Raw genomic sequence first — 16,047 nt, forward strand, 5'->3', positions numbered from 1 at the left:
CTCTCCCTGGAATGAGCTTTGTAGTAGAATCAGTAGGAGGAAAACAGTACATTTGACACTTGCCCAAGGTAGTTATTTAGTTATTTATTTGCGAGTGTCATAATAAAACAAATACCTGCTCAAGGTTTGAAAGAGGTTGACAGTGACTTGGTGTGGTCAGCTACCTTCTGACCTTCAGTCCCTAGGTAGTGCCTACCTTTACAAGACTCTATAAGGTTACTGAGGCCAGGTTGAGACAAACTGACTTGATCTGCTTTCCTTGGCTTGACCTATGTGATATAGATTCAAGAATCTGAGATTGTCAAAAAGAGTTAGTTGTGGGTTTTTCTTTTCTTTCTTTGTTTTTGGAAAGGAATTCCAGACCAGATGGCTAGTCATACATTTATGCACTCATTCAGTAACTATTTATTTAGCATATACGTGGGCCAGGACTGCGCTAGACAAATGATATACAATGGTGCGTCATCTTCCCTGTCTTTGCAAAGCTCTTGGTCTAGTGGAGAATATAGACCAATACACACAATTACAATACTGTTTGCTGAAGAGTAAGTGCAGGATGCCAGAGGTGTTTAATTGGGGCACTAGACCTATTTGGAGAAATTGGGGGGTTTACCCAAAAGAAATGAGAGTCAACCTGAGACAAATAGCAGTAACTAACAAGTGAAAGAGGTGAGATAGAAGGAGAAAAAAATAGAATATTCAAGTCAGAGAGTTTAGTTTAGCAAAAACCTAGAGATAATAGTTAAGGTTTAAAATCTGCTGTGGTATCCTGGTTAAGTTTCAATAACAAACATATACTTTCTTCCCAGTTTTTCTTATTGCTTTGGTCAGAATTAACCCTTATTGCATACTTATTCTTACTATATAGTGCTGCCTTTGGTTGTTATAAGTAGTCACTGAAGGTAAATGGATTTCATTAGGAGCAGATATAGTTCTAATCTGTAGAGTCTGTAAAATATTCAAGGGATTATTTGGATTAATGACCTCTAAGTATTAAAGAGAAAAATATTATCATTACTTTAATAATACTTTCCCAAGTTGCAAACGAATAACTGGCTCCAACAATCTCATCTCTATAATTGTTCACACATTTCAGGAAGGCATTTAACAACCCCACAAAAAAATTTCAACAGCTAAGCTCCTTTGACTTGATTGCTAGACAGACTAATTTCTTTTTTAATGCCAAAAATCAAATCACGAGAGCAAAAGTTAGACAGAAAGGCTGAACTTGAACAAAAGTTCAAGGATTTTATAAAAAATGCTATTACTGAATCTCATCACATTTAAGACACTATCAATTGCAATGTGCACTGTTATTTTATGTAACATTAAAAACAAAATAAATAAAAACTATCATTTAAACTATGATGTGCTCTCAGCTGTAATTTCAGAGATGTTAAAATGTGAAATAAAGTGTATCTTAGAACTGGGGAATTATGGTTAACAATGATAAATATTTCTATCAAAAGCCTGATGGTTATTTTATCCATAAGATTTATTTTACAAAAGCAAGAAAAATAGAGAATTAGGTCAGACCCTTTGTGTTTCAGATTCTCAGTATTGGAGGGAACAGGATACAAAATAGAAAATTAGATCTTGAAAGGTACATCCCAGTTTTTTGAGCATTTTGAACATAAAAGGGCCATTACCTAAGGGAAATTTGCTAAACACTGAATCCGTGAAGAATAATATGGGTAAGGAAACATGATACATATATCTTCATTTTCATCTTAGCTCTGCTAAGTAGGATCATACAGTCTCATTAAATAAAAGGAAATTCTTGAGCTTCAGCACTCCAACAGACTTTTGTGCTCCATAGCCACAAATGTATGAATATAAAGCCAACAGTTATGGAGAAGTGATTGTAAGAAAATAAAGAATTAGTGAGAAATTTTGGGAAAATGGTGTAAGAAAAACCAAAAGATGGGAAGCACAAACAATAAACTTTTATTTTCTATTACTAGCCTCCTAAGCAATAGACAAAGAAAAATTAAGCAGTAATCGTGAAAATCTAATGCACATCCCTGCCTTCTAAATCTTCTACTAAAAATCATTTTAATACCACTGCAAGAATCAAGATGGTAAAGGATTCTTGGAAGAAGAAAAGGTTGTAGTCCCAAATGGTATAAAATAAGGCTATGATTTATTCCTAAGCCACTGTCATCTTTTACTTTTCCTTTATAATCAGATACTACTTTTAGAAGATTCAGACACATGCCCTCCTGACATTGCCGCAAGAGATAGTATTCCTCCTTGTTAGGATATAAAATATGTAGTATTATGAATCAGGGTCTTAGGAGACAAATGAGGCAAAAGGTAAACATTTCTAACAGGGAAAGGACTCCTACTGTTCACAGGAGAAAAAGACAAGCCCATGTGAAAATGCATGCAGAGAATGAGCAGGCTGTTCACAGATGAAGAAATATAAATTTCCAGTGGACACAAGAAAATATGCTTATTATCAGTACTGATCATCAAAGTATGCTGTATACTTTGATAAGACCCCATTTTGCCTCAAAGGTTAGCAAAAAGTTAAAATGGTTGATAATATTCAATATTAGTCAGGATGTGGTTAGGAGTAGATAGATACTGGTATAGCATTTTTGGAGGACATCTTAATTAATATTTAATATTGGAGTTTAAAACTTCACATTGTCAGCCAACTACCTTTAGAAATCTATCTGCAGATACATTCACAAAAGTTCACATGGATATATGTATGAGGATAATCACTGAAAAATGTTATAAAAGCTAAAAATGAGAGGTTTGTGATATGTATGTATATATATATTTGCTTATTTAAATAAATTTTTTGTGGGAGTATAACATAAAAAAGAGCTCATATCCTGGGTGTACGGCTTAGTAAATATCACAAAATGAACATATCTATTTAATTATTTCATAGATTAAGAAATAGTAAAGTATTAGGAACTCAAAAGACCCCCATGTATTCAATCCCTGTCACTATTCTACCCTTCCCTTCAGAAGTAGCCACTAATGCTGGTTTCTAACATTATGGATCTCTTTTGTCCTCTTTTGAACATATAAATGAAATCATGGAGTATGTGTTTTTTTGTCCTTAGGCCATTTTATTCCACATTCTGTTTGTGAGATCCATCCATGGTGTTGTGTGTAGCAGTAACTTATGTAGTATTCCACTGAATCAACATATCACCGTTTATTTAGATATGTTATTGCTGATAAACACTTAGGTTATATGGCGGCCATGGGAATGTACCTCACATATCTCTGACTATAGGGAAAATGATTAATCCAGAGTCCCAGTTGCTGTGCTCTGAAGTTCATCACTGCATTTGCACCAAGGCTATGCTTCCTTGGGTTACTCCCAGCCAGTGGCCATGTGTGGTGAAAATGTGGAGGCAGACTTATTCCTGGGAGATAAGGAATTCCTCTGTTGTCGAGCTTTGGCTCAAAATTTTTCCAATGGCCTTGATAAGCATTTCTTAGATGGCAGAGCAGCCTAAGGCACTTCCACCCAAACTGGCCTTGTTCTCTCCTTCACTCAGGGTCACAATTACATAGTGATCCGACTCTTCCAGAGAGGGGCACTGGCATTGCTAAGAATATTGCCTCCCTCTATAAGTAAGGGAGGCAAGCCACATAGCTGGGCTTGTTAATATCCATGAAGATGACATGTCCTCCAAGCAGTAGAGGACAGGTGGTAGTTCTTAACCACCAGAATTCGGAAGGCTGCAATTACTTTAATGACCAGCAAGGTTGACAGTCAAGGGGCCTTGACCCATAGGGAGCTGTGGAGCTTATAAATAGAGCAAGGAGTTTTTAGGGATAAAGCGTGCTATTTAGCATTTGTAATTAAAAAAACAACAAAAAAAAAACCAATAAGCAAGAATGGTGGAGCAGAGGGCTTAGCGTTACCACCCCAATAAAAAGTCAGGATCCCCACAATAGTTAAGACATGGAAACAACCTAAATGTCCATCAACAGAAGAACAGATAAAGAAGATGTGGTACATATATACAATGGGATACCACTCAGCCATAAAAAGAATGAAATAATGCTATTTGCAGCAACATGGATGCAAATAGAGATTACCATAGTAAGTGAAGTAAGTCAGAAAGAGAAAGATAAATACCATATGATATCACTTGTATGTGGAAGCTAAAATATGGCACAAATGGACCTATCTACAAAACAGAAACAGACTCATAGACATAGAGAACAGACTTGGGGTTGCCAAGGGGAAGGGGGCAGGAGAGGGATGGACTGGGAGTTTGGGGTTAGTAGGTGCAAACTATTACGTTTAGAATGAATAAACAATAAGGTCCTACTCTGTGGTTCTACTATATCTTTGTAGCACAGAGAACTATATCCAATCCTCTAGGATAAACCATTATGGAAAATAATACAAAAAAAGAATGTACGTACATGTGTAACTGAGTCACTTTGCTGTACAGCAGAAATTAGTACAACATTGTAAATCAACTATACTTCAATTAAAAAAAAGAAAAAAGTCAGGATCCCTTGTTAAGTTTTGAGATCTGAGCCAATGTTCAGATCTGGAATATCCATTTGCTGAAGGAAGAAGAAACTTGCAACACTGTGGCAAGTATATACTATAGTAGTTCTCTCAGTTCTTCCCCAAAGGGACCCATAACCCATTTCCTCAAGTGACTGTACACTGGAAAAAGGGGGAATAACCAGATATTTCCTGACTATTGGGCTCAGTATCTTGGTTGACACTGGTCATGGTCTTTCTATTAGAGTGATGGTGCAAGCTGGAAATGGATAGTATCTGAATTACTGCCACATTCAAGAATGAATCTGACAGGCAGTGGGGCTGTCTTATGAATGGAGCTGTGAGCAGTGCACCTGATTATCTCCTCGTGTGAAAGGAGAAGTGGCCCAGGGTGAGAATATATACAGATTCCTGGACAATGTCAGTGGTCTATCTTCTCAAGGGCCTTAGAAGGAAAAGGCATAGGAGATTAGAGATAAGGAGGTCTGGGCTACAGGCATCTGAATGGGCAAATGGGAGTAGGCACAGAGTGTGAAAAACTTTATATTACCCATCAACTCCCACTGGAAAGAATCTACCATGGAGACTCAATTCTGAAGAATTGAGTAGATTAGATGACTCAGCCAACTGACATTACCCAGCCTTTGCCATTGGCTATCCTTGAATTGGAATGATAGATACATGAATGGAGTGACCATAGTGATGGAGACAAAGGCCACATGTGAGCCAAACAATAGGGACTTCCACTTACCAAGTCCAATATAGCTGTCTCTGCATGCCAGCAACACTGGCCAAAACTAAGCCCCAGACATGGCACTATTAATCCAAACCAAGCAGACACTCAGTGAAAGTTGAATACATTGGGCCTCTTTTACCTTGGAAGAGTTGTCAGCTCATCATCACAGGCATAGATACTTACTGGGTATAAATTTGCCTTTCCCACCTGTAGAGGCTTGGCTAGGATTACTATACGGGAACTTATGGAATATTTAATACACAAGCATGAGATTCCATGCCACATAGCATCTGATGAGGCATCCCCTTTGTAGTAAAGGAGGTGTGGAGTGCACCCATGACCACAGGATCCTTTCATCATATCAGGTACTACATGGTCCAGAAACAGCCAGCCATATAGAATGTTTGAATGGCTTTCTGGAGATGCAGCTGAAATGCCAGCTTGGAGAAAACACTCTGAAAGAATGGGGTGTCATCCTTCACGACAGTGTATTTGTTAAGTCAAATACCTCTATGTGATATTCTTTCCCTAAAAGGAAGGTGTAGAAATTTAGGGGTTGAGCAAGAATGACTTCATTTACAATCACAACCAATGACTTACTGAGGGTCCTTGTCCTTTCTGTCACCTCTGCTCTCGGCACAGTTTACAAAGGGTTATGTATTGGTCTAATTTTTTGAAGACTTAACATCAAGTAGGATAGTGGATATATAATGACTGCCTTTCAGAAGCATATGGACCATTCAGAACAATAATAATTATAGAAATAGAGCCCTGTAAGTCAGTGTTTTTGCAATCACTCATGTATTACTTTGTTATGTTTTCAGTGTAGCCGATTCTGAGTTCATTTTAGTTGAAAATAAGTAGTTATAATTTTAAAAAATAGTTAAAAGAGGGAAATGGATGTCAAGAGGTTAATATTTCCTTAGTGTTGGTAATGGTAGATGTTATGTTGAACATATGTAAAAAAGTACATTTTACATTCTTAGTTTATGACTAAGATTAAAAAAAATAACTATTCAAGGGGCTGGGGATATACTGATTTATAGGACAGACACATTCCTGTCCTCACAGAAGTTACTTTTTATTGTAGGGATACAGATTATAAATTTATATACAAACAGATTATGCCAGGCAGAAGGAAGGTTTTTTTTTTGTTTTTTTTTTTGCGGTATGCGGGCCTCTCACTGTTGTGGCCTCTCCCGTTGCAGAGCACAGGCTCCGGATGCGCAGGCTCAGCGGCCATGGCTCACGGGCCCAGCTGCTCCGCAGCATGTGGGATCTGCCCGGACCAGGGCACGAACCCGTGTCCTCTGCATCGGCAGGCAGACTCTCAACCACTGCGCCACCGGCGAAGCCCAGGCAGAAGGAAGTTTTATGAATAAAACTAAAGCTGGAGAAAGAGAATACTTGGCAAAAGGTAGATTGGAGGAGTGATGTCATTTTGTACAGCTATTAAGAAAGTCTCTGTGAGTACATGAAGTTGGTAGTGACTTGAATAGGTGAGGCAATGTGTTATGTTACTACCAGGGCAGGAGGGAACATGCAGAGGGAACATTAATTACAAGGCTCTACTGGAGGAAATGAACTTGTTCCATTCAAGGAACAGCAAGAAGCCACTGGGGCTAGAGATGCATGGGCAATGGTGACAGAAGATGGGGTTTGAGGGGTGGGTAAGATGCTGACTTGAAGGCTCACGTCTGGAGCTTGGGTTTGTCCTAAATATGTTGGAAAGCACCTAGAGGATTTTGCACATGAGAAGGGTGCAATATGATTTACATTTAACAGAAAGAACTCTGGTTGCTGTTTTGGAGAATAGACCACAGCAGAGGTTCAATTAGGAGACTCCTGCTTAATTCTAGGCTGAGAGATAATGGTCAGTGGCTTGCACCATAGTGTTAGAGGTTTACATTAGGGGAAAATTCCTTCTAGGATTAAATGTGGCTTTTGTAAACACTAGAAAATAAATAACCTCTAGGATCATCTTGATGATGTCTTAGTCTGCTAAGGTATCAACCTGATAAAAATTATCAAGGGCTTTAAGTTTAATTAGGTCCTTGATAGTTTTTAGCAGGTTGATACCTTAGCAGACCTAAGGATCAAGATGATCCTAGAGGTTACTTATTTTCTAGTGTTTACAAAAGTCACATTTAATCTTAGAAGGAAATTTTTCCCTAATGTAAACCTCTAACACTATGGTGCAAGCCACTGATCACTAAACCTAAAAGCTTTCGCACGGCAAAGGAAACCATAAACAAAATGAAAAGACAACCCACAGAATGGGAGAAAGTATTTGCAAATGAAGAGACCGACAAGGGATTATCTCCAAAATATACAAACAGCCCATGAAGCTCTATGTCAAAAACACAAACAACCCAATCAAAAACTGGGTAGAAAATCTAAATAGTCATTTCTCCAAAGAAGACATACAGATGGCCAAAAAGTACAGGAAAAGATGCTCAACATTGCTAATTATCAGAGAAATGCAAATCAAAACTACAATGAGGTATCACCTCACACCAGTCAGAATGGCCATTATCAAAAAGTCTACAAACAATGAATGATGGAGAGGGTGTGGAGAAAAGGGAACCCTCCTACACTGTTGGTGGGAATGTAAATTGGTACAGCCACTATGGAGAACAGTGTGGAAATTCCTTAAAAAACTAAAAACAGAACTACCATATGATCCTGCAATCCCACTCCTGGGCATATATCTGGAGAAAACCATAATCTGAAGGATACATGCACCTTGATGTTCACTGCTGCACTGTTTACAATATAGCCAAGACATGGAAGCCACCTAAATGTCCATTGGAATATGAATGGATAAAGAAGATGTGCTATATATATACAATGGAATATTACTCAGTCATAAAAAAGAAAGAATGTCATTTGTTGCAACATGAATGGACCTAGAGATTATCATACTAAGTGAAGTAAGTCAGGCAGAGAAAGACAAATATCATATGATATCACTTATATGTGGAATCTAAAAAAATGGTACAAATGAATTAATTTACCAAACAGAAACTGAGTCACAGATGTAGAAAACAAGCATGATTACCAGGGGGATGGGGGGGGGAAGGATAAATTGGGAGATTGGGATTGATATATACACACTACTATGTATAAAATAGATAACTAATAAGGACCTACTGTATAGCACAGGGAACTCTACTCAATACTCTGTAATAACCTATATGGGAAAAGAATCTAAAAAAGAGTGGATCTATGTATATGTATAACTGATTGACTTTGCTGTGCAACAGGAACTAACACAACATTGTAAATCAACTATACTCCAATAAAAGTTAATCATAATTTTAAAAGACCTATCAAGGATAAATTTTGAAAGTATATATTGATACCTAAGAGTATTTTCTGGTATTTCCATAATTCTCAAATGGGTCCGTAACTTCACCAAAAAGGTGTAAGAAACAGTTAGGAGGCTGTGATATCCACTAGAGAGTACTGATTTCTGATATATCCAGTGCAGATTGGCTCTTTCTGATATCCAAGATGGATTTGGTTCAGGGTACACTGCAAGGAGGATATCAAAATAAAGTCCCATAGGTCATTATTTCCACCTCCTTCTCTTTCCTCTCAAGAAGCTTAAGAAACAGAGTATGATTTTAGAACATCTCAAGTTGCAAAGGAGATAAAGGAAACCCATGCTGGCACAGTGACACATGCAGCTACCGCAGCAGGTCTGAGGCCACTGCAGAGCAGGCTCCATTGTCCTGTGCCAGAAATACACAGCTGTACAGGAGCCCCTGCTGACCCATGAGAGACGTTCAAGGATGCCAGATGATTGAGTTACTGTGGTTTTTGAGGATATCCAAGTGAGAGGAAAAGTTTTAGAGCAGAGTTGAAAACCACATCCATCTTCTCAACTCATTTTAATTTCTTTTTTTCCAATGTGTGTGTGTATGTGTTCAGCTCTCAAATAAATTACTTTGGAGCAAAATAATATTGTATCAAGCATGTTTGTCAATGGTCTGGACAGCAAAGATGACCACAAAGTCATCTGTATTTTTGTTCAAATCACATTTTTGCTCCTTACTATGTAAATTCAGACCATTTAATTGGCATCTCTCTGCCTCAATTTACCCAAACATGAAGTAGGTATAAGACTGCAATCAAAACACTACAGATAAAGGAGGTTGTGAGGATGAAACACAATGTTAAGTTTAAAATAAATTCATAGCCCAATTCTTGGCCATAGACATGGAAGACACATGATAAATGTTTGTGTTCTTCCTTCTGTCCTGTGGTCCTTTCAGCTGGCTGTCAGGGACCATTTTCATTGCTGGGTATAGACAAGGATAAGAGAGAGCCCTGCCCCTTAAGAAGTTGTTGTTCTCTTATCTGTAGGATTTATTGTTTCACAGGTTTTGAAACAGAAAGGGATTTCAGAATGTATCCAGCCCCCAACCATCATTTCCAAATAAGGAAAAAGCAGTCCAGTGAGTGCAGGTGAATTCGCCAACACCCCACAGATACTAGAAGGAAACATGCCTTCTTGGCTCCCATGCATCCGTTGTTACCATACTGTCTCATAGCCCACTGCTCAGCTGCGGTTGTTCAAAAGCAGCATGAGAATGCCCGAAATCTAACAGCGACGTTTCACAAAAAGAATATATTTTCTTTGCTTCATGAAATTCATGATAAAGTGTGGCCTATTTATTGTGCTGACCTTAAACATAACTTCATTGACTTATTATAACTAAAAGTTCCGGGTGATCCTTTCAAATTCTGGGAACTTAGAAATATTTGGCCAAGACTCAAATGACTGATGTTGTTTCCAAATTTTGCTTGTGAAATAAAAGAGGATATTGGTAGTTTAGCACATCCCCTGCATTTAGAATGAAGTTTATAGCATCTCTATTAGGACAACATGGACATTTGACACAGTGGGCAATAGGCTTGCCCCTTAGACACCAAAGTTCACTTCACTTCCTGTTTAAAACAAGTAATGAGTAACAAGCACATTCTAGCATAAAAATTTAATGGTATCTTTGCTGTAATTTTAAATAATTGAGAGTATCTTCTAATTTTATATCCTGAGACAGTGTGAATAACTAATAAGTAGCAAGATAGGAGTGGGGAACCCCAAGTTTATATCTAGATTCACAAAACCACTAGCTGATTAAGGTCTCTTGATCTGTGAAACATTCCCAGTTTTAGAAACACAGTCCCTGAGTCCCAAAATACTTTGATTCCCAAAATAGTCTTTTGCTCTTTTTCTTTTTCCATTGCACTCTTACATTTATTTAAAACAGACCCAATAGTTCAGATTCCTCTACTCACAGAAGAAATATTCTTTCTATCTGTGGATCTCTAATTGGTGGGTACATACGTCTAAAAAACGCTATTATAATATGATAATGTAATCATTTGAAAGAGTCATATGAAAGTCCATCTATAACATTACTAACAATGTTTTTTTGGGAGGTGGGGGGAGTGTAGAGTAGGAAAAAAGAAAAAGCTTGCCAAGACTTGCAGCAATTTGCTAAGAAAACAAGAAGTCTATGCAGGTCTATTACATGCGTAAACTTCAGCTCCCAGAAATGTGTGTGCTTTTCTCAGGGAAGGCCTTGGGAGTCATGGGATTTGCACTTCGTAATCAAGAACTGAACTGGGAAACATTATCGTTAAGAAGACAATTGCCCAAGAGTCCCATAACTGGCATTTGTTCGAAGTATGAATGCATTCACATGACACCAGAAGATCTGGATAAACAGCAAAAAATTCCATGAGATTTCTGGACGTTTGGATTTGGAAACTACCTTGATCTTGACTTGCTGACTCCCCTCTTCCATACAGGATCCTTCATTTTCTACACTTGGAGGTTCAGGCCTAACCATTGTAGAGGCTGTGTAGAGCCCTCAGGAGCTATTTCTGGGCAGGAGCTTCATGCTAATAAAGTCACTGGTGCCTCTTACCTACTACCCATACCTCCTCATACCTCTTGGAACCCACACTTTCTGGTTGAAAGTCTTTATCACATATAGCCCAAACTCTGATCCTTTGTTCTCCTGGCCTGCTGTTCATGAACCTACACTCCAGCTGCTCAGATTTTGAACTCTCCTTCTTAAACTTGGTTAACTACCCTGAACAACAAAATCTTCAGGTTTTGTTCCTGCTTAGTTCTGTCCTATTTTTTCCAATCCAAGTGAATCAGGCTTACTTACACAATGCCAATCTGGTAAGTATTCAAACATATTTTGGGTATAGTGAATAAAGGAGTAAATATTGTTATCTATCTATCTATCTAGAAGTTTATAGGCACTTGACATTCAAGGTTCTCAATCATCCTCCTCCTTCCTGTGTCTACCATATTTCCATTTCTCTTTTTTCTACCAACTTTCCCCTTCAACAGGGATAGTTCTGCTCATCATACCAGTGGGCATGGTATCCTCACTGCTCCTGGCTCACAAGGCCTCCAATACCTTTTTCCCATCTTCTCTCCATGAATTTTATTCCTAATATTCTTTCAAGGCACAGTCTAAACCCTCCTTTTCAAGGCAAGCATCGATGAAAGTCTAAATTCCTAATGATGTCTCCCCAATCCCTGGTGTTACGTATTCTCTGTAATTACTTAGTTCTTTTAATAAGTGTCACCCAACAGTCTGAGATCTATATTTAGAAACCATTTTAGTGGAAGGAACTGTCCTCACCTTTTTTTTTTTTTTGTATTCACATCATTTATCTATTGTGTGCTCACAACAGAGTTGGTGTTTAATAAGCTTTGTTGAAGAAATAATCACATTAATAATCTTGTTCTCTATATGTAGAGACTATTTTCACAAAACTGGTGAATGTTCCCCAAACCCATCAACTCCAAAGATAAGTTCACTTTAGGCTCATGGAAAAGAGGAGTTATTGATTGAAAGTAGAGTAGCTTCCTACAGTGGGCAGACACTGTTAATTGTCTGGAAGAAGGCTAAAACCACACAGAAAATTGTGCTGAGGCTTGCTTGCATCCAGCCTAACTCTGATCTGAGAGGATGTTGACCATTAAGAGCTGAAAATGATTGAATTTGGAGGAAACAATATGAAAGAAGGCCAAGTGATCTAGTTTAAGCCTTTTTTTTTTCCACCTGCAAAATAATGAATACAATAGCAGAGTATTGAGGTTATAAAATGTTCAAAGCTGTAAAGGAAGGAGGGGGTCAATAAGAAAAAATGGCAAACATTCTGAAGCCAGCCTTTAAAAAAATTAGAGCAGGTTCTTTTGCTATTAGTAATAGGTAAGTGATGATGTGGTGGACTTTTTAAGCAGACGTAAAGGAACCATGGGATGTTTCCTTATTTCTGGGTGGTTCTTGTGGCTAATATGATGGTGATATCTTTGTTGGCATCAGCTCTACAGTTCAGATGATCTTTTTACTGGTTTGTCTCCAAGTTGAGATATGAACTATAAGCTGCTCCTTTCAGCTTTCTGGTGGGTAGAATTATTGACGTATGAATGTTCCCCAGGGTTTCTCTAAGACTCTTTAAACTCTGGATACACTTTATTGACAGCTTCCGAGTTGTGATAAGTTTCTACCTTTTATTTCTAATTTGAAGATTTCTTGGGTGATAAAATTACATTTTCTTTGGAGCAAATATTTTAGAGTGTACTGAGATGGCAGATTCATAAATTGCCCAGAACCTTCACAGGAAACGGAGAATGCAAGGGTCATGTAAATATAGTCGTAATAATGTCTTCACTGATTGGAAAAACTTAATATCACACACATTTTAGTTTGAATAGATTGCAGAGAGAGTGTACAGCATAGAAGGAATATATATATGTGGGTTATCTTGGGGTATGTGTCTCAAAGTAAAATTATACCTTTGGATATTGGATACTTTCTAAATTACTATATAAAAATGGGTGAGGGGAGTAAGAAGGCGAGAATGGCAAATGGCTATACACTTTCATTATTACATTAATGTTTAGATTTTTTTACTACAATTATGCATCCATGTATTATTTATGTAATTAAAATAATTTTAAAGCACATACTACAGTATTGTCCAGAATTACAAGTCTGTGAAATTACAGGGAAGTTCAAATTGAACTCTGAACATGATTTTTAAAAATCTATTATTATCACTTCCTGAAATTATCAATTGTATTTTTGTTCTTGTTGATTATTTACATTCAATAAACATTTGTTCAACACTTTCTATGTACCATACACTGTGTTAGGCATCAAGGATATTAAATGGATAAGACATGGATCCTGCCTTTAAGAAGCTTATAGCTTAATATGAAAAACAGATATGAAGGATATAAGTACAACAAAGTTCTATAGCTGCTATGATAGAAAGCTAAGTAAAATGCAGTTATTAAATCTTCTTAATAGTTCATGAAATAAATGATAATGTGGAGATGATACCCAGTGGATAGCCAGATACCAGATGCAAAGTTGAATATATGGCCAATTCCTTTCAGAAAATAGTCTGATTGCTTTTAGCAAGTGGATGACATGGTCTCCAGATACCTGGTAGTTATGTGTAATGGCATTTTTCTCAAATCTGAGGTTTGGTCTTAACACTTGAGTATATTATTTCCATTTGAATGTAATTAACAAAAGATTTGCTTGCTATTCCTGAACTGTTATAATGGTTCAGATTAAATATCTGCGTTATAGTCAGTTCTCATTATTCACAGTAAGGTTCTATAAGGTTGCGGTAAGCACTTAGCACAATCAGAATCACAGCTCCTGGGGAAATATGGAGTTAGGTTCCTGTCAACTGATCAATATATAATCTTGTTTTAGGTGTGTTTCTGTTTATGGACACCTTATTTACTATATCTCTTATAAATAGTTAACTCCATGGTCTTTGAATGATTTTAAATCCAGGGGCTTTGAAGGCCATTTGTGTTATATAAGTTCCTTTGCTTATATCCTTGTAAAACAATCTGGTCTCATTATTGTAAATCTGCTCTTCCAGAGATCCTTTTTGCTGTGTAACACATAACAGATATTTTTAAAAATTTACTGAAACTTACTTATCTGTGGAACCTGCCTTGCCTTCAAGTTTAACATTTTCCATGCTGTATCACCTTTTCAATTGCACAAACCAGTCATCCCTAGCTTAGAAGGAGGTAACGTATTCTTGACCCCGGGAAACATGTCTGTAAATTTTTTTGGCTTTCAGCTTCACGACAGTGCTGTCCACTCTGCCATTTTTTAATTGGTATTCATCTCATGAATACAAATTTGACTTCTTTTCCATACTTTTGAAAGTTTTTTTCCCATACCTTTATCATGCACTGTAGATGTTACTTTAGCACTTCCCAGAGCAGACTCACATGTGCAGATCAGCGAATTTCCCCTTCCCTTCTCTAGATCTACTGTGTTCTGGGTTCATTAACCTTGAACTCGTGGCCAACAGCACTAGAAGTCATGCCTGAGCAATGCTTACCTGGCACACATATTTTCTCTGTGAGGCATATAGCAACCTTCTTGCACTTAGGAACGCTAGGCAGCACTTTGGCATCACATTTGAAGGCCACTTTAAACAGCAAAATCACCAACAAAAAGCACAAAAAATGTGACACTGAATAGACCACAAAAGGACGTTTGTTTATGGCCTGAGGGCTGAAACAAGAAGGCAGAGTGTTGCCTTATTCAACCTCAGCTGGGAACATGTGTGAGACAACTCAAAATTTTCACTGCTCTGTCAATAATAATGAAAGTGCTGCAAGTACTGATTTGGGGCTTAGAAACAGACTTTAGAAAGTAGGAGAATTTGCTGATATGGAAGCCACAAATGAGGAGCATCACGGTACATAATTTAGAAATCCTGCTTTTCCTAGTCATTTCCTATCTCCCAATTGCCGTACTGATTTCCAGGGCTCCAGCTGATAACTAACTACAGGATCACAAAAGACTAGTTTAAGGGGGATTTTCTCAAGATCCTTTTGCGTGGTACAATTCCTTTGTCAAGAATGCTCTCATACCTTTTCTACCGGGGCCTTAATGTTCCAAATAGGTCAATAATAATATAGATGTCCATAGCTAGTGATGTTCTCTGTAATATCTTACCTATAAGTAGTCAATCAATTATATTCTCACAATAACATGTTATAACCTGGCTAAAATTGAATGTGTTATCTACTTTTCTGTTCAGGCTTTCAGAACTTATGAATAGCCATATCTGGTTAGTTTTTTCTTGTTTTTTGTTTGCTCTTTGGAGAAATGTTGCTACAAATCTATCTCTGGGTGATGTGCCAACCATGTTAGAAATAAATGTTTTACATTTTTGCATCTTAGTCATTCATGGTCATTTCTGTGAACCTCTTTTCTGATGAGGAAGTTGCTCTATGTCTTCTCCATCTACTGTGGAAGCACTGACATCATGATGCTTCCCCCTAGGTGTGCCACCTAATCCTCTTCCCCCAAATTACTATGATGCTAGCTCTTCTAGATGTCTTTGCTGTTGTTCTTTTGATTCTATAGTCATCTTATCTTGAAGTATTGGTAATATAATTTTTTTCTGGCTATTATAGGCAAACAACTGTCAAATCCACAAATTTGACCAAAGTGGAAGAGGTTTGGATAGAGATTTCATTCAGAGTTTGAGCTATAATAAAGCCCATGTGTTGGTCTGGAATCCCTCTGGTGTCAGGGTTGTGGCAGAAAAATGAGACATGATGTAAGATGCTGAACAAGGTACAGCAGGAGAGGGAGGATGTCACTCTCAACTCTAACAGAGATAACCAACAGTTAGCTAGGAAACCTACAAAATTTCAACAAATAATGACAAGACTTTCGGCCACATGTTAGAATAAGCATATGAGGATCAACTAAAAAAA

The sequence above is a fragment of the Leucopleurus acutus genome, assembly GCF_964270905.1.
Source record: "Leucopleurus acutus genome assembly, chromosome: 17".
NCBI classification, from domain to species: Eukaryota; Metazoa; Chordata; class Mammalia; order Artiodactyla; family Delphinidae; genus Leucopleurus; species Leucopleurus acutus.